General features: G+C 34.0%; 1 pseudogene across 1 annotated transcript; it reads right to left on the bottom strand.

Annotated features, from left to right (window-relative positions):
* Positions 1 to 8,668: 8,668 nt before the first annotated feature.
* Positions 8,669 to 19,949, bottom strand: LOC143603930 (putative polyol transporter 4; annotated as a pseudogene). The gene is made up of 4 exons (XR_013148181.1): positions 18,848 to 19,949; positions 18,229 to 18,395; position 18,081; positions 8,669 to 9,962 (listed from the first exon to the last, which is right to left on the bottom strand). The product of XR_013148181.1 is annotated as a putative polyol transporter 4 (transcript).
* Between the last annotated feature and the right edge of the window lie 683 nt (positions 19,950 to 20,632).

The following is a 20,632-nucleotide window of genomic DNA, read 5'->3' as shown; positions in this document are numbered from 1 at the left end:
TAAATAAAAATATGTATTTGCAACGAGTCATATGAGAATAACCAAATGAGCAAGTATAACTGAGATGTCGAGAAGCACAAAGCTATAACGACTGGCGTATGATCATACTAGACTGAGATTATGTTGGACCTCTCCAAATGCGGAAGCATACAAAGCAAATAACCACATAAACAAGTAAGGTATAAGTTGTTAACACATAAGACAATAGTTGCAGTTTTGTGTATAAGTATATATGAGAAAGTATATTTATGCATATGTCCCTAAAACGTGGAAAACAAGTAAAATATGGGAATGTGGTATTCACCTCAAAAACGAACAAAAGATGATAATGAGAAGACGAGAAAAGTCAAACGCGAACGTTAAAGCCTAAAAGAAACGAGAGTAACTAATATACTTAAGTAAAGATTTAAGATTGATTACAACAACTCGATAATCATTAATTAGTAAATATTATAATAATATAATATTATATAAGGATTTATTATATAAAATGATTATTTTGATTTATGAAAGCATAACTTAAATATTATTTGTAGTTTTATAAAATTGATTTACTTGGTTTATATATTTATTAAAACATTAGTTTTTAAATTGTAATATAAAAGTAAAATACATCTTTAAAATATTATTAGTTTGTATATTTATAAGTAAAGTTTACTTGTTATATATAGGATTGATTTCTTTTGAGAACCACTTTGAGTTTTAAGAACTCGAAAGAACTCAACATAACAATTTTTTTTCGAATTTTTTACACATGTGTAATACGTAAGTGTAAGTGATGTACAAAAAATTACGGTATTTTTTTACACACCGAATCGACTTTTTACACATGTGTAACTAACGCTTAAACTTGTGTAATTATCAAAAATACTTATTCTCTCTTCTGCTTCATTTTTTAATTGAATTAAATCTCAGCCACATATTTCATATCATTTAATGAAATGTGTGTTAGAAAATTGAGTTATTAAAGTTCTTAAAACTCATCATGGTTCTCAAAATAACCCTCCCCATTATATATATATATATATATATTAAATAATAATATTGGTTTTTGTGTTAATATATGTACTCATACGTATATGCATAACTAATTACACATAAATGTACATACACGGACGAGAGATACGAGGAACACAAGTATTATATCCGGCTTTTAATAATATTATTTATTTAATAGTTATTATTATTATTATTATATATAATTAAAAGCCTTTAGAAAGCAAAAATACCAAAATTACCTAAAAAAACGGGGTGGCAGGGGTCGAACCCGCGACCTGCCATCCCAAACCCAAAGTCTTACCCAACTGGGCTAACCAGTACAAGCAAACTAAGATCAACGGAAAATAATATAAACAGGCAAAATTTCAACCAGAATGAACATAAACCCTAACCAAATCCAACTCGTTTAATCCAACATTGTTTAATCGATTCATGTTAGGGGTATTATAGAACAGATCAAGACGAGCACAATGATATATTAGATTACCTTAAACGAACAATATACGAAGATTAATTGATCCCAACAGGGCCGGCGATGGGGAGGATGAACGAGCAACCAAACGACAAAAGTAATACAATTATATATAGGGCTATGAACGGCGAGGGGCTTCTGATGATTACTGCAAGGTTAATTGGGTTTTTATAAACAGTAACTTGATTATCAAGCTCGTATTAAGGCCGGCTCAAACGAAATAGGTAAAACGAATCCACGAGATTGACTTAACACAATTAGTTTGTCGGTTAGGCAGGAAATGGTAAGTATAAAGCGAGTGTAGGTCAAATTTCCATAAACACGACGAGAATTGAGGTCCAAGACAACCCAAAAGTATACAGGTTTGAGAATTGGGTTAATGGGTTCGGGTTGGATCTGGGTAATTGGATTGTTTGAATCAAAATCACAATATTTGCACATTAGTCCCTATGGTTTGAAGGTGGATACATTATGAGGTAAAAGTTTGGTTTTTGGGTTAAAATTGTCTATTATAGAAAGTTAAAAAAAATATATAATATATAATTAATGATAATATAATAATAGTTTATTTTCTCAATAAATGCGGTAAAATTTCCCGATCATCGAAATGGGTCGGGTTTTAGCAAAGATATCATTTTTGAAAAGTCCGAGTTGTTACAGTCTCCCCTACTTTAGGGAATTTCGTCCCGAAATTAAAGTAAACTATAACAAAACCATTAGATTTTTGATGAATAGAAAATTAAAATAATAATAATAATAATAATTAAAAAAAAATTTATCATAGGGCAGAACTTTGAATAGTTAAAACAACGCTCCAAATGCAAATCCGATAAGGGCACTTATATATATGATGTACCAGCGGCGTACCCACAATGTCCTTATCATTTTTGCATTTGTACTGTTATCCCAACTACTTTCAATTCTATATTATGACACACAACTTTACGCTTCATGATTTCCATGCGAGGACTTCGATAATTATGTTCTGAACCATAATTATTGTTATCGTCGGATGGTCCACATGATTCGTCTCATCGTGTGGGTTTACAAAACATTTGAGTAAAACATAATTTTGAGGAAACAAAAATTTTAAGGAGTTTTAATTATAAAATTAGTAAATCATTAATGTATAAAACAATTTCAAAAGTTTCATTGGGTTTTACTAAAGCGAGGAAATCTCCAAGGCATTGCAAAAGTATAAGTATTTTAAAGTTGTAAAAGGAATAACTTATTAATAGTAAAGTTTAATAAGAGATAAACAGACTTAAATAAACAATCTATTCAAACAAAAGAGACTTTTATTCAAGAGATAAAAGATAAATAGTTCAAATGGGAAATAATTCAAGGCCATAAAGAGGCGTTACAATACGTAAAGGAAAAGACAAAATAAATTAAGATAGGTAAATGTAACGACAAAGGTCTTAAATATCGTTGAGTAACTTAATTGACGTGACTTGAGGCACGATGATGAGTTGCAGGAGTAGGAGCAGTTGAGGTAGATTGATTCGGCATTGCATGGAAAACTGGAGCTTGGACGGTTTGCAAGAGAGTTGTTTGGTGGAAATGAGTCTGGTAAACTTGAGCTTGTGGTTGAGAGGTTTGGTAGTGTTGGGTTAAGTAAGGTTGACATTTATTGATGGGATAAGGTTGATGGGTTTGAGCTTGATGAGAATTGATATGATGAGGACACGAATTACAGAGGTGATTTGGGTTTCTACAATGGTAGCAAGCACGGGAATTAGGAACATCAGGTTGAGCATGAGGGGTAGGTTGTTGCGGGACAACTTGTGCAGTAGGTGGGACACAACATGTGTTAGCAAGATGGCTATAAGGGTTACATTGGATGCAGCGACGGCATAGGGATTTAACCGAGTGATGATAGTTACAAATGGAGCATAACGGAAAAGAACCGAGGTAAGGTTTCTTGTTTGAGGAGACTTGTGGGTGATTAGGATTTGTTGTAGCAATATTCTAGCATAACGGAAAAGAACCGAGGTAAGGTTTCTTGTTTGAGGAGACTTGTGGGTGATTAGGATTTGTTGTAGCAATATTCTTACGTTTCTTGTTGTGAGGATGAGTGGAGGTAGATGGTTTGTAGTCACTAGCAGAGGAATTAGTGGGAAAAGTTGAATCAGTTGCATTGATGTTTTAAATTTGTGTCACTATCCTAGGGATTGTAGCAGCTATCTCTTTGGTGATACATGCAACTATATTGTGGTCGTGAGAATCAAACGATTGATGTAGAGGATAACGTTAGTTTGTTGAATGAGACGTTCTATAGGGACCAAAAATGAGGATTATAAAATGAAGGATAAATTGAGGAACCATAAGAATAGTAAAATGTTTAACTATGTAAAAATAATAATGTTGTCTTAATAAGTGAGGAATTGTGTCATGGGGATTAAAAGTAAAAGTTTATAAGATGAGAGGGTACATTGCGTAAATAGTTATTAAATGATGTAGTCAATAAGATTAATGTGTGATGACTACATGAGGAGTTAAGTCAATTTAAAATTTAGATTATTAAGTTAACAATAAACTAACGACATATAAATTGTGGGTGTTGACCTCCCATGATCTTTCCATGGAAATTTGAATGGCCCAACGCAACTAACGAATAAAACACTGAGTTGGACAGCCCATGAGCGTTACATGGCAATTGGATTGTCCCAACTAATTAACGAATTAACAATGCAATGAAGTTTGTCGGCCCAATGAGCGTTACACGGCGTTTTAACCGACAAAACTAAATAACGAACTATCGAAATAAATATGGGTAGTCGGAGAATCTTGTGAATCACCACGTTGATTACTCCAACAAAAATACGAAATCAAGTTTAGGAATGGATAGTAGGAGTGCCCATGGGTTCCATGGATTTTTCACCCAACTAACCATTAAAATAACGGAACACAATAATCAGGAAACCGAGTTTAGCCACGAATCACCAAGAATTCGGTTAAAATCAACCTAAGGTGTCGGTCATGTGGCATTTATGGGTCTCACTTGGGTCCATAAGGTTGAGTACTATGGTCAGGTTAACACCCAGGTAAGGAATAACATCTTACCTTTGGTTCTTGGAACCGTTTTGCTAGTGCCCAACTCACAGTTTCTCTTCCCCTTTTATTTATCATAGGGACATGCCACATAACCTAGGCTTAAGGTGTACGAGTGAAAACAACAAGTGGGAATTCATAAGGAATTTCCCGAAAATAAAGGCAATCTACTTTTCGAAAGTTTTCTTTGAATGTTGAGGCATAGCCTCAGAGTTTGTGTGTGTGTGCATGCATAACAATACAATAATTAATAAATAAATAATTATCTAAGAAGCTGTAAACAATTTAAAATTAAACACATAAAGGTAAACAGATAGGCACATATATGGTTCTTAAACATGTGTCTAAGGCAATTTCTAACGACCTATCTTAAACCTTCGGCTCTGATACCAATTTGTCACACCCCAACCTACGGCGGAAATGCCGGGGCTTGAACTGATTGTCACAGCTCTCAAGGTACTATCATGCATTATTAAAAGTTTTGATATCTATTAAATAAATTTCCAAATAACAAACATCCATACAAAATCCAAATACACAAGTACATATATCAATCAATTACAATATGTCTCATTAAGTTTTTCTCCTAGCATAAATCCTTAAGTGATCTTGTACTTCACATCAAACGAATACCTGCATATGCGTTGAAAATAATATAGTTTTGTCAACACAAGGTTGAGTGAGCAACACAGCAGTTCAAAGTATAAATAAAAATATGTATTTGCAACGAGTCATACGAGCATAACAAAATAACCAAATAAACAAGTATAACTGAGATGTCGAGAAACACAAAGCTATAACGACTGGCGTATGATCATACTAGACTGAGATTATGTTGGACATCTCCGAATGCGGAAGCATACAAAGCAAATAAGCACATAAACAAGAAAGGTATAAGTTGTTAACGCATAAGACAATAGTTGCAGTTTTGTGTATAAGTATATATGAGAAAGTATATTTACTCATATGTCCCCAAAATGTGGAAATCAAGTAAAATATGGGAATGTGGTACTCACCTCAAAGACGAAGAAAAGATGATAATGAGAAGACGAAAAAAGTCACACGCGAACGTTAAAACCTAAAGGAAACGAGAGTAACAGATATACTTAAGTAAAGATTTAAGATCGATTACAACAACTCGATAATCATTAATAAGTAAATATTATATAAGGATTTATTATATAAAATGATGATTTTGATTTATGAAAACACAACTTAAATATTATTTGTAGTTTTATAAAATTGATTTACTTGATTTATATATTTATTAAAACATTAGTTTTTAAATTGTAATATAAAAGTAAAATACAAGTTTGTATATTTATAAGTAAAGTTTACTTGTTATATACATACATATATATATATATCATCAGCATCGTACTCAATATATCCCACTAATAGCAATGCTATGGTAGGGTCTGAGGAGGGTAAGATGTAGACAGCCTTACCTCTATCCCATAGGGATAGAGAGGCTGCTTCCGGTGAGACCCCCGGCTTGATAGTAGTTTTGCATCAAGCCTTGGACATAAGGCACATAGCACTCAATCATCGGGACACCGGCTGATTGGTGCATGTGCCATTGTCTTTCGGCTATCAACGCCACCACATGATGCCTAATTAACCTTCCGCCACTTTTAACGTTATTTTCATGAGATTAGTAAAATAATGTCAAAATTAGTGCAATTTTACTTTTGCCCACCCGAGAGTTCACACATATATACATTATATGCGCGCACCGCAAGTAGGGCATTATATATATATATTAAATAATAAATATTAGTTTTTGTGTTAATATATGTACGCATATATACATATATGCATAACTAATTACACATATATATACATACACGGAGGAGAGATACGAGGAACACAAGTATTATATCCGGTTTTTAATAAAATTATTTATTTAATAGTTATTATTATTATATATAATTAAAAGCCTTTAAAAAGCAAAAATACCAAAATTACCTAAAAAAACGGGGTGGCATGGGTCGAACCCGCGACCTGCCATCCTAAACCCAAAGTCTTACCCAACTGGGCTAACCAGTACAAGCAATCTAAGATCAACGGAAAATAATATAAACAAACGAAATTTCAACCAGAATGAACATAAAACCTAACCAAATCCAACTCGTTTATTCCAACATTGTTTAATCGATTCATGTTAGGGGTATTATAGAACAGATCAAGGCGAGCACAATGATATATTAGATTACCTTAAACGAACAATATACGAAGATTAATTGATCCCAACAGGGCCGGCGACGGGGAGGATGAATGAGCAACCAAACGACAAAAGTAATACAATTATATATAGGGCTATGAACGACGAGGGGCTTCTGATGATTACTGCAAGGTTAATTGGGTTTTATAAACAATAACTTGATTAGCATGCTTGTATTAGGTCCGGCTCAAACGAAATAGGTAAAACGAATCCACGAGATTGACTTAACACAATTAGTTTGTCGGTTAGGCAGCATATGGTAAGTATAAAGCGAGTATAGGTCAAATTTCCATAAAAACGACGAGAATTGAGGTCCAAGACAACCCGAAAGTATACGGGTTTGAGAATTGGGTTAATGGGTTCGGGTTAATTGGATTGTTTGAATCAAAATCACAATATTTGCACATTAGTCCCTATGGTTTGAAGGTGGATACATTATGAGGTAAAAGTTTGGTTTTTGGGTTAAAATTGTCTATTACGGAAAGTTAAAAAAAATATATAATATATAATTAATGATAATATAATAATAGTTTATTTTCTCAATAAATGCGGTAAAAGTTCTCGATCATCAAAATAGGTCGGGTTTTAGCAAAGATATCATTTTTGAAAAGTCCGAATTATTACACAAGATTCCTTAACCAACCTTTGCTCTCTACCCTACCATACCCCACACTCAAACGAGCCAGCCACATTAGATCTCAAAGAAATAGTAACCCCTTAATTTGTGTTTACTTTCATATATATAAAGTACTTTTGCATTCAGTAATTGATCAACATTAAAGTTGATAAATTATACTTTAATATTTCAATCAACCTGTTTAAAGTTGAGAGTTAAAGTAAACTATGTTTTATAACTCCAAAGTTTAAGACTTGCTTACCAATTTCTAACAATCAAACATGTTTAACTCATAATTATAAATGTATTACTTTTTATAATTGTAAATGCCAACAAGTAGTAATTGCTTAACCAATTTTGTTACAACCGTGAGCAGGACTTGCCGACCTGCTTTATTAACTAGGTTGGCAAATAGGTTACAGTTAACACGTTTTGTTTTTGAAGTTGGAAATGAAAAAGTAAAATATTACCTATTTGATTAAATACATCAACCGGTAAAAGGGTTACAAATAAGAGTGGAAAATTTATAACAATACCGTTTAAAACCGGATAATTATAATAATACTTTGGATAAATTAGTTTATAAACGGTATTAAGCTTGTATAATTTTAATTAAACTGGCATGATAATATCAATATCAATATAAAACGTGTAGGTTTTTGAAGATAAGGAGATGATAAAAGCAGCAGCAACTGATGCAGCCGATGTCGTACGGACACGCGGATTACTGAAAAAGGTTGGTTCCTTTTGATCTACAGAATGACAGGGCAGGTGGAGTATTTACACAAAGCAAAGGCGTTTGCATGTTTTTTACTCGATAGGGGTCACAAGCTGATATCTGAAGGGAAATTACACGGTGGTGACACCCCTTATTTGTTTCTGGACATGACTGATCCTTAATGCTGGGTTCCCGGCCGGCTTATGAACTTAAAAAATATATGTAGTGTGTGTTTAAGGGTTTGGTTTTAATGTTTGTTTGTCTGTGTTGTTGTAGATATGTATAATTGTCATCTCAACTGTAGGTTATGAATTATGACGAAGGAAATAAGGACCCTCCAAGGAGGAGAGAATCAAAGTTAAGAGGCCGGGAGACATGATAAACTGTTCCACAAACTCATCACTTGGATCTCATTATTGATTATTTCAAAACCGGTTTGGGCTCATACCAGTGTGTGACTTTGTTGGTCAAATCATGTCCATTTTGACCTATTAAGTTCTTAAAAGTTCAAAAATGTCAACTTCTAGATATTTAAGGCTTCTTGTTGAGTTCTACATTTTACATTGCATTCTTGAGCTTAAAAAAAGAAAAAAAAAAACCCAACAACTTGAAAAAAATATGAAACATCAATATGACTATTTAAAACTAAAACTTAATTAAAATACAATGCCAATAAAATGAGTTGCAAATTCACACAGAATTTTCGTGATCCTGCACTAGTGTTTGAGTATCCGAAAGCTCTACCTCGTCTTCTTGCCACTCATGTTCCTTTCAAAACAACAATTCAATCTGCTCCAACGATTTCCCTTTCGTTTCAGGCACGATTTTGTAAACGAAAACAATCGACAAAGCCGAGATAAAACTGAAAATAAGAAACGTCCCAGACATCGAAATAGCATCCGAAACACTTAAAAACGACATTGCAACAATTCCACTACAAACCCTATTCCTGACTGCCCCTAAAGCAAATGCTTGGGCCCTTAGTTTGAGGGGGAATATCTCCGACGTCAAAACTCCACAAATCGGCCCAATCCCAACCGAAAAGAAAGCCACATTCCCGCATACCAACATAATCACCAACACCACCCCGACAGAATCTTTGTCAAACAACGAAAGAGTGATTCCTAAACCAAACAAACAGAATGTCATTCTGATAGTACTGATGTATAACAATGGCTTCCTCCCGACTTTATCGATGACTAAAATCGCAACCATGATGAAGGCGGTCTTCGACACACCCACGGATACTGTGGCAGCTAATAGCTTAGACTTGTCTTCAACTCCCGCCGTTTGAAGAATCTCGGGACTATAGTACACTGTGGCGTCGATTCCAGTAATCTGTTGGAAAGACTGGATTCCAATTCCGGTGATTAGCATTTGCCTAACCACCGGAGTCGGGTTTAACAGTTCCCGCCAGACGGCTTTGTTCATGTTTCCTACTTCCGCGGACGCTAGTATCTCTGACAGCCTCTCCTCGGCCTCGGATGAATCCTCGTTCGTTTTCATTAAAACGATTCTTGCTTCATCAACTCGGTTCTGCATCACTGGCCACCGTGGTGATTCCGGGATCATGAATATGGCAAGGACTATAAAAACAGAGGGAAGGATTGACACGATGAGCATGAATCGCCAGTTGGTGTGGAACGAAAGACCCGAAAAGACGAAGTTGGAGACATACCCTAAAAGAATCCCAAAATTTATGAATATTTCTGGAAATGAGGTAAGTGTGCCTCGAGAACCTATGGGTGAGATCTCGGCTATGTAGACCGGGTGACACCGAAGACGATGCCAACTCCTGCGAGGAGTCGACCTATGAGTAAAAGCTGGAAGTTTGGGGATAATGTCATTATAGTTGCACCAATCTGGAAGATGATTGCAGCTAAATGTTGATCAATTCTTCATGTAAGTAATATAAAACATGATAAATATTAAACATATGAACCTGTTAACGCATGAAGAGTAGTAACCGCAGTAGGGTATGATGTAGTCGACATGCTTGTCATCTTGATCGAGTTCCCCTTTAGGATGTATAGTTAAGGATGGTTAGGGTTCTTGAGAGGAACCCGGTTTAGAAGAGAGAGGAGATACATGATTTACTTATGTGTGTGAGATTAGGTTATGATGTTAATTTATTCTCTCTATATATACACCCAAGGGGAAACCCTTTATTAGCTATTAAGAGTAATATGGCCCATCAACAATTACCAAGCTAATATATAATAAGGTATATTTAATTATTTTGATATATTATTATACAAATGATAATGATGGCCATATAAATAAATATATAAAATATATTTATTCTTACATTCTCCCACTTGGCCGAGTAATCATTTATTATGAGTATTAGATAAGCCTGATCAGGAGTTAACACTCATTTTAGTTTTAAACTCAAACTGGAGCAGAGAAATACAGTCATTGAATTGAACATCAGCTTAAGACCCCCATTAATCATACTGCAGTCCTTATTTAAAACCTAAGTAGTTATGATCAAAATTTTCATTTAAGCCCTTCAGAACGTTTGATTTGTATATTTAAATTCGTATATATGTCATTATGCATGCAGAACATACTAAGAGACGTACAAAATCAAAACTGATGAGGAAATTTAATAGTTAATCATACATAGTACTATATGCAGTTGTACGTGGTCATTAATAAACCCCTCATGATTATAAGCGCTTTCATAATACTTTTGGGTAATAGACCTTTAGTTATAGGATCCTTAAGCATATCATGAATGTATTTGATATGAAAATTTAGATTCCTCAATTCGTTCATAAACGAATAATTAATTTCATATCAAAATTTAATACAGCACCTATCAAACTATTACTGTTTGAGAAAACATGGTAGCTGACTTTATCACAATAAGTCTTCAATATATAATTTATATGGAGTTTAATAAAAACTTATGAGTCCAATAATAAATGTTCAACAACATTTATTGACAACCACGTTGTAATTAATCAATATGTTATGTCGTTATGACTTAGGTTGTTGTTATCAGTTCATTATGACTCTTCCATGAGATAGATTTGTCTACTGACATAAGAATATATCCCGAAAATTACATTTTCTTATCTTTGAATATGACAAAATTTAGAGTAATCTACCGGTTTGAATTCTCACTTCTTCTTTTAAATTAAGTCTTTCGTTTCTTTTAAAGATATCTTAGTACTCTTTTAGATGCTTCACATTAATCTAGACATATCTAGTGTGTTGCGATTCTGAGTAATATCTAAACGAGTATAGACTTGAACTTATATAAGGCTTCTACTTAATGAAGCATAAGGAAATAATCTACGTGTTCCTATTACCCTCTAAAGTAGAGCAATAGTGTTTGTTACATGTGTAAGGAATATCTCTGAGATCTATAATATCAAAGTATGTGTGAAAATACTTTGACTCATGTAACATATACTTGTCAGAAGAATGTCATCTATATAAGGAAAAGTTAGTTTTTAGTTGCTCTCACTCATCTTGAGGTAGGTACATTAATCCACTTGGTTTTTGATGAAAATAATTGTATAAATATTTCATCAAATTTTGATGTTTGCATTAACCCATACATGGATTTTATTGACTTATAGACTAAATGTTCATTAACCTTCAGTTTATAACATTTAGGTTGTTTTATGAGCATGTAGATATGTAAGTCAGTTATTAGGGAAAGTTGTTTTAATGTTCTTCTAACGTAGCTCTTTAACTATTATAAGCTACTTGAACAGTGATGATCCTCAAATAAATGTTTTATAATATAGGTTATAAGATTCTTTGATGATTTTTTCCCTTTTGAATCTAACCTTTAATAATCAATTATGCTTCTTAGTGTCTTAACGTTTGTGTTAGGATTTCGTTTAGTTATGAACACCTTTAGGTGATCCAACCAAATCTCAAAACGTTAGCGACTTATGGAGTCAATTATGATTGATGATAATGGTTTAATTATAAGGGTTATGATCATTAAACTTTCCAACATCCAATTCAACTTTAGTTAGGGAGGTTACATAAGTATCAAATTTAGTAGGTTTGAAAACCTAGATGGCCTCCTAAGTTGATTATTGGGTAATTTTAAAAGTCTCAGTTTTATGGATTAGCTCTTAGTTAGGTTGCTATCATTTTCGGGATTCTAAGTGTGTAAGAGTTGGTGCAGTATGGTGTACCAGAGGTGTAATTGGTGTTAAATTTGGAGTAAAATTTAATGACTCTCTTCCCCCCGCCTCTTGTACTTTTAACAAGTCATTATAAGGACTTTCACCGCTCCCACTGACTTTAAAAACCTTTAGGAAATTAGCATGCTTATGGTCAATATTTAAAGACCAATAAATTCTAACAGAAAACGAGTTAATGATGTAAGTCGTCGTAGTTTCTCTTGTGAGGATTATTTCAGTAAGAAATCGGAGTATGCCCACATTTAAGAAACACCGAAACTTTTGTAAGAGTAGTAGTAAATTCTACAGAGATAAGTTTTGATGAAATAGTATTGTGATGGAGCAGTGTCTTGTTGTAACATCCTAAAATTTTAATGTTGAATAAAGAAAGTTATGTTTAGTGATTTCGCGTTATTGATTAATTAATATCGTGTAAGGAGCGGATCATGGACTTAGATTAATTGAGATGGGTTAAATGAAAATGGGCCTTAGGTCCATGGGCTTTAAGGGATATAAATATCCCCTAAACCCTAAACCATCACTCATTCCATCTTATTCTCTAACACACTCCAAAACACACACACACACCACATCACCGCCATACGGCCGGCGGCCGAGAGAGGAACGAACAAGATCCGAGAGAGAGAGAACGATTAGTTGTGATTAAACAAGTTAAACGAGATCCAAACAAGCACAAAAAGGTATGATTCTTGATCTTTGAAGTTTAAAGATCCAAGCTTTATAGTGTATAAACGACCGAAAACGGTTGGGGAACGTAGTGGGTGATGTTGAACCATAACAAGGGTGTTAAAATCGCCAAAAAATGCTTGATAGAAACCAAACAGCGGCTGAACTGGGCAACTTCGCCTTCAAAGCGATAACTTCGCCTTCAAAGCGATAACTTCGCCTGAGGCCAAGTTCGCCTAATTGATAACTTCGCCTGAGGCCAAGTTCGCCTAATTGATAACTTCGCTTACGGCCAAGTTCGCCTAACTGGTAACTTCGCCTGAGGCCAAGTTCGCCCAATTGATAACTTCGCTTACGGCCAAGTTCGCCTAACTGGTAACTTCGCCTGAGGCCAAGTTCGCCTAATTGATAACTTCGCTTACGGCCAAGTTCGCCTAACTGATAACTTCGCCTAAAGCTAAGTTCGCTTAAGGTTTAACTTCGCTTAAAGCTAAGTTCGCCTAAGGTTTAACTTCGCTTAAAGTCAAGTTCGATTAGGAAATAAATTAAAAACCTAATGAAAAATGTGTTAAGACAGTTAATGGAAATAAAATTTTTCCAAGCTGACCTGGCAGCTCGACCCCAGCCAGGGGCTCTGCCCCTTGGACCTTGCTAGGGGCTGCCGCCCCTAGACCCCGCTGCCAGGGGCGCTGCCCCCGGACCCCCGTTCGTTGTGGGTCATATAAAGATAGAAATGCAATATGAGAAGTGATAGTTAATTGATACGTATACTTGTTATACAGTCAGCCGTGCAAAACTGAAGAAAGGGATTACGATTAACGGTGAACGTAACCGTGTTCAGGTGAGTTCTAGCCCCATTTATGTGTTATGCTTTCGGGGCTGTGTGCATACTCGATATGTTTGTTAATACGCTTATCCTAAGAGATAAGTGTATGCCTTATGTGAATGATGTGATATGAATGAATGATTGCTTGATGGTACGTGAACGATCTTCGGATATTGCACGTACTGTCAGGTTGTAACGCTATGTATAAGGTAAGTATGATATGTATGCTTATGTGTATGAACGTAATAAAGTTAATAAAAGAAGGAAATGATGGTTGTATGGTTGTATGGTTACGAAAAGGGTACCGAGCCCTAATAATACTCGAGGTATGATGTATGGTTGTATGGTAACGAAGAGGGAATCGAACCCTACTAATATTCGAGAACTAGGGAACCGAACCCTACTAATATTCGAGAACTAGGGAACCGAACCCTACTAATATTCGAGGAAAGAGGGACCAGACCCTTATAATATCTGTGATGTTAGGGACCAGACCCTTATAATATCTGTGATGTTAGGGACCAGACCCTTATAATATCTGTGATGTTAGGGACCAGACCCTTATAATATCTGTGATGTTAGGGACCAGACCCTTATAATATCTGTGATGTTAGGGACCAGACCCTTATAATATCTGTGAGGTTATAGGGCGAAAGGCTCTTTAAAACGTAGGATTATGTATGTAAAGAAAATATGAATGAAAGTATGAAAGTATGAAAGTATGAATGAAAGTATGAATGAAGGTATGAATGAAAGTATGAATGAAAGAATATAAGTTTATGTGTATTGTATAGTGTATGATTAACTAGAACTCACTCAGCGTAGCTGACTTTTAGTATGCACGCAGGTGAGTAGGATGAGGCAGCTCGCTTGAGGAGACACGTGACACTGAATAAGAGGCTGGCATCGAAAGACTCAAGACGTTTAAGTTTAATGTTTCGTTTATTTTGAAAGACAAAATGATGTTTTAAGACAAGACGTGTTTTGTTATGAAATGTTTTATGAAAGTTTTTAAATTCCGCGAATGTTTTAATTAACTCTGATATTTAGAACTGCGTTTATGAGTAAATCCAACACGAAAGTAGGGTTACCGGTGACGGGGCCTTACACTTGTACAAGAGGTGTAATTAAGACAATATCAAGTTTTCACTCCTCCACCTCTTGCAAATCTTGTAAGTTATGATTGAGACACTTAAGGCTCCCACTAATCTTTAATATCTCTAGGAAAATACAAGAGAAGTTTCAATGATGTACATGACGTGGGAATCCATCATATATATGTTAGACTTGATTTGATTCCATTAACGTCCAGATGTCACAATAAACTTAAAGGACATATTTTATTGAAATCGTATTAAGTATATATGAACGGATCTCTTTAAGACCGCGGACCAAAGAATACTGATTAGATACACGTAAATAGCATTTTAAATGATAAAAGAATTATGTCTTAATATTCCGTTTGAATAAGTTTCACGAATGTCAGTGAAATATAACTTATGGTTAAGCCAAGTAATGTTTAGGGCATTTAACACATGATTTAAAATCACTAAGAATGAGATTATATGAAAAATCACCCTCATCAACCATGTCATGATTTCTCATGAAATTTGGTTTTAATGGATGAATTTTATATATCTCATTTGTCTTTTGTTACATTTTTATTTATATGATAACAAAAGTTGTGAAAATATATAGTATCATCTAGTTGTATTTTATAAATGTTTCAATCCAAATATTGATAACAAATCATATGAGAGTTTAAGGTAATAGTGACTTTATGTTGGCTATGCAAATCTTAAAACTGACATAATGTAGCTTAAGTATTGATACTAAATTCTGATTAATCTCCAAAATATTTAAGGTATCATAAAGCGTAATTTGAAGACAGTTTATCATGGTTCTAATAACCTTAACATGTAAATTTGTCACTAACCCTCATGTTAGTTATTTTTTGATTTTTGGGTAAACATATAGAACTAGACTCAACCAATCATGTGTTAATGAGAATATTAGGTTAGCAGACTTAAATATAATTAATATATTACTATCAATTTTAGCCAGTTGTTCTTTTGAATTATGGATAATCTTGTAATGCATATGCCTAATCTAATGGCATATTTTTGCAATGAGACTTCTCCTTAGAGAACTTAAAGCTGGAAGTAATACATGTATTTTGTTTATGAACCTTAGAATAATCCTCTTTTAGGTTTTAGTGGTAGTGAGTTGAATAACATCTTATTTTCCAGTACCGAATGCTTCTTTTCTTGTACATATGTTGCAGATCAACACACTCATTTTCCTTTGGTACTTCTGAGTATTATAGTTGATTTTTAAGGCACCAAATTGTGCTATTGAAAATTTGAGTATGCAATGTACTAGAATATTGTACTTAATATCATGTGTGAGCCCTTAATTTTATGGGTCATGATTGTACATTATGATATATTCAATAATACCATCTAACATTATAGTTAGAATTCTTAAGGAGTGCATGAATCTTGGGAGTTATTTTGATTAGTCTTAGGAAAAACTAAATCTATAATAACTCTAGTGATAGCATTTATTTATATACGTTCTTGATTATCATTATCGTAATAGACATTATGATTGACTCATTCCATTTGTTAGGCTCTAGTTTTCAATGGAATAATTGTTATTAGAAAGAGCAGTAGGATAGTCATATCATGTCTTAATGGATAATTAAAATTGAGAAGAGCTAAATGAAATTAAAACTCTTTTTGAGATAAAATTTAATTGTGTTTTGAGATTAGAGTGGATGATTTGGATGAAATAGCTATTTATAGAAGAAAATTATAGTGAGTAATGTTATGGGATATTTAGATAATACAGATTAAAATTTATGATCATTAGATTAATGAAGGATCATTAATGTGAGGATCATTATATTTTATTGAAGATGTGATATGTCTATTATTAACATCAAACTAATAGACTATAATTAAAAGTTCTACTTAAACAAAAAATAAAACACCTTTGGGCAGAATTAAATTTTATATAAGTATGTGTGCAAAATAATTGTAACACATCACCTTTGGACAGAGACAATTATTTTAATTATGCACGGGCTAGTTTTGCTAGATAAAAATATAACACATCACCTTTGGGCAGAAGTGAGACATTTGTATCATGTTATGCAAACACTAACAAAAGCTTTCAATTAAACTTGAATGATGGTAAATGTAACACATCACCTTTGGGCAGAAGTGATACATCCAAAATTCACTCAAATTAAGCTTTTTACGTTTTGTAAAGTTTTATAAGATTTAATTATTTACAAAACATTTAATTAGGTTTAGTTTATGGGAATATTAGAGTTCTCGCGAAATTAGTTATCGAGACTTTTGAGTTCTTGGGATTATGAGTTCTCGGGAATTTTAGTGAGCCCGAATTTTAGTGGGTTTTCGGGATTATGAGAGTTTTCGGGTTTTATAAGGTCATCGGGATTTTGGTAAACCAAAACCATTTTAGAAAAACCGAAATTTAATTTTAGATCTTTAACCCATAAACTATTTTTAACTCTTAAATATTTTGTCCCATCAATTATTTTTAAATCCCATAAACTAATTTATGATAAATATGGAATTCGAATTTTAATGGATTATCTTGTTTCCAAATTTAAAAGATTTGATTTAATTATCTTATATTTTGAAATCTTTTATTAATAAAACTAGATCATGTTTCAAAATTTTTAATAGGTAAAAATCAATCAAAATTGGAAACAACATATTTTATTCCTACGATTCATCCAAAATAAGGGCGATTCTTCGGTTTTTATGATGAACACGAAGAACATCTTCGAAGAATCTTTAGTCAATTTTCTCTGGAATCAAAATCTTAAACATATTTTTAACAGATTTCGAATATATTAGAGTGTTAAATATGAATTTTAGCAATTATAACCAGTTTTCTTAACAAAATATGAAAACCGGAAAAGTTAGGGTTTTAATCAAAATTTATGTTCTTCGATTTTAATTCCAGATTTAGGGAAAAACATGAAGAACTGATTAATCAACATCACTCTGATGCCACATGTGATCAATTCTTCATGTAAGTAATATAAAACATGATAAATATTAAACCTATGAACCTGTTATAGCATGAAGAGTAGTAACCGCAGCAGGGTATGATGTAGTCGACATGCTGTCATCTTGATCGAGTTCCCCTTTAGGATGTATAGTTAAGGATGGTTAGGGTTCTTGAGAGGAACCCGGTTTAGAAGAGAGAGGAGACACATGATTTACTTATGTGTGTGAGATTAGGTTATAATGTTAATTTGTCCTCTCTATATATACACCCAAGGGGAAACCCTTTATTAGCTATTAAGAGTAATATGGCCCATCAACAATTACCAAGCTAATATATAATAAGGTACAATTACTTATTTTGATCTATTATTATATAAATGATAATGATGGCCATATAAATAAATATATAAAATATATTTATTCTTACACTAAACCCATGGACCATTTCCGACCAACGGCGTCCGAGACTCTTCCTCCGGCTAAACTACCTAATATGGAGATGACACTTAAGCTACCGATGAGGATTTCTTGTTGAAGCTTTGTGATTTTAAGGTCTTCTTGTATGAATATGATGGCTCCACTCATGACACCAACATCTGTAAATCAAAAAACTCTTGAATGAACACTTCAAGAAACGGATCGACCAGCTATAGACACCGCCTGTCATTTAATCCTACACTGTTTTTACAAAAAAAAGTTTCAAAGTTTGACCCTCCATGGTCAGAACAACTATTCATATATTGGCCGCACGGCCGTTGACTTATGAGAAAAAGTTTTGGAAGTTTAACACCCCTATGGTCAAAACGATTGTCTAGAAATGGCCATTCTTTGACTTTTTTCGTCAAAACGACCATTTTAGATGGTCGTTTTATGATATGTAAAAAATAAGATGACAATGGTTTAACCATAGCACTACCCTTGAAGAAATATGCAAAACCTTAATTAATTGTTTTGATACAATGAGGCGCTGTCCAATATATAAGCTTAAAACGATGTACATTATTTTAGGTTTTGAATTTACAAGAAAACATTTGAGGTTTATACGTACCATAGCCAAGAAGAACGTTGTTGAGTGACGCAAAAACCGCACAAGCAAAGACATACTTTCTTGTTCTCATGCTCATGCTCCTTAATTCGTGCTTGTAGGGTACCACTTCTAAATCATCATCAGTCAACTCAGAATCCATTCTTCTATACTTATTATTCTTTGTTCTTAAATCTTCATCACTCCTAGTCTCTTGCACACCCATTTCTCACTATCACCCAAGGTACAAAGAAGACTCTCAAATGTACAACTTAACTTTCACAAGATGACTTTCTCCATGTTAATGTGTTGACGATCTCATCCTTTTCTGTTCATGTTTTGAAGAGAAAACCCAAGTCATAGGTGGGATAATTGTTTAGCTTAGTTTAGATCTAATCTAATTATATATTTCTGTATTAAGCAAGTGGGAGATTAATTATATTACAAGTTATTCACTCACGTTAAACAATTACACAAGTTGAGTATAATAAAGGACTTTAACATGGTTTTCGATGTAAGCAAGGTGGATGATTTCATAAACAAAAAACGTGTAAAGAACAAGAGACATCTGTTTTTAAGAATATTCATATTCAATTCTTTGGTGAGTGACATTTTTGGATACGCATAAGGCGGGGCCGGGGATCGGGAGAAGAAGTTGCCCCAGGATTGTGGTGTACGTGATGGAGTATCTGAAAAGATACTCTGAAATAATTAAAAAAAAATTCAGAGGAGAATAGGTGAAAATATAATAGATTATTGTAAAGATAGATAGTTAGATTTCCTTTGGTATAAATATAGATTGATAAAACTGGTGTAATTTCAGTATTATTTAACTAGTTGTGTTGGTTTTTTGGGTTGGCAGCTCTCCTCCAGATTGTGGAGGGGGCTTGTTCGGCGTTCTGCTAATTATACTATATAACAAATGAAAAACTTGGTGTCGCAAGTGCCCTATTGGCCGTTTGGCGGCACCAAACTAGCCACAAATTTTGTTTTTGTTTTTTAGTTCAAATACCATAACAAATGTAACGTAGACCGTCCGAACGCTAATTTTTTTTGGTTCCATTATAAATGTGACGTAAACCGACCGAATTCCCATAAACTGGGTTTCACCAACGCTCGAGTTTTACTGACCGACGTCATGCATTGGTCTACTTCACCTTTTAGAGTTTTTTGTTTTAGTTCCAGTACAATAACGTATGTCACAGATTGAATTCGCATCGGCATCAACTTACCGGCTCAACACTTGGAGTTTACCACCGTTTGAGTTTTGTCAACCTTCCGGCGCAACGCACCAGGTTAAAAACTAGTTGTTTATGAAAAGATAAAAAATAAATCACAATGAAGACGTGAATGTTATTCTCGTGTGAGACGAGGGGAGATATTATTTTTGATCCATTATCTTATTTTATAAGTGACTATTAAATTTCCTTTCTTTTAAAATGACAATATAAACTTTTAAATTATATGAACTAGTTATTAGACCCCGTCGCGTTGCGGCGGGCCTGTTTATGTTTAAGTAGTTACGTTGAGTTTATTATTCATCTTGTTGTTCTAGTAGATCTTAGTTCTAGCCCGACAAGTTCCTTATTAATGTTAATGCATATTTGATTTCTAGCTTGTATTTTACCTAAGCATGTTCAAAACGGTTTGGGACTAGGAACCGGAACCGGTTCCTAACCGGTTCCTATATTCAAAACCCCCTTTTAAACCGGTTCCAGGCTCGAACCGGTTAGGGAACCGAACCGGTTCTCCCACCCTCGGACCCCTAACCTATCTAACCGGTTCCTAACCCGGTTCCTGTACCGTAAC

Source organism: Bidens hawaiensis, unplaced genomic scaffold (assembly GCF_021521415.1).
Source record: "Bidens hawaiensis isolate Kalapana, Puna unplaced genomic scaffold, B.hawaiensis_p1.1 tig00063359_1, whole genome shotgun sequence".
Lineage (NCBI taxonomy): Eukaryota > Viridiplantae > Streptophyta > Magnoliopsida > Asterales > Asteraceae > Bidens > Bidens hawaiensis.
This window is presented reverse-complemented; position numbering and strand designations above follow the sequence as displayed.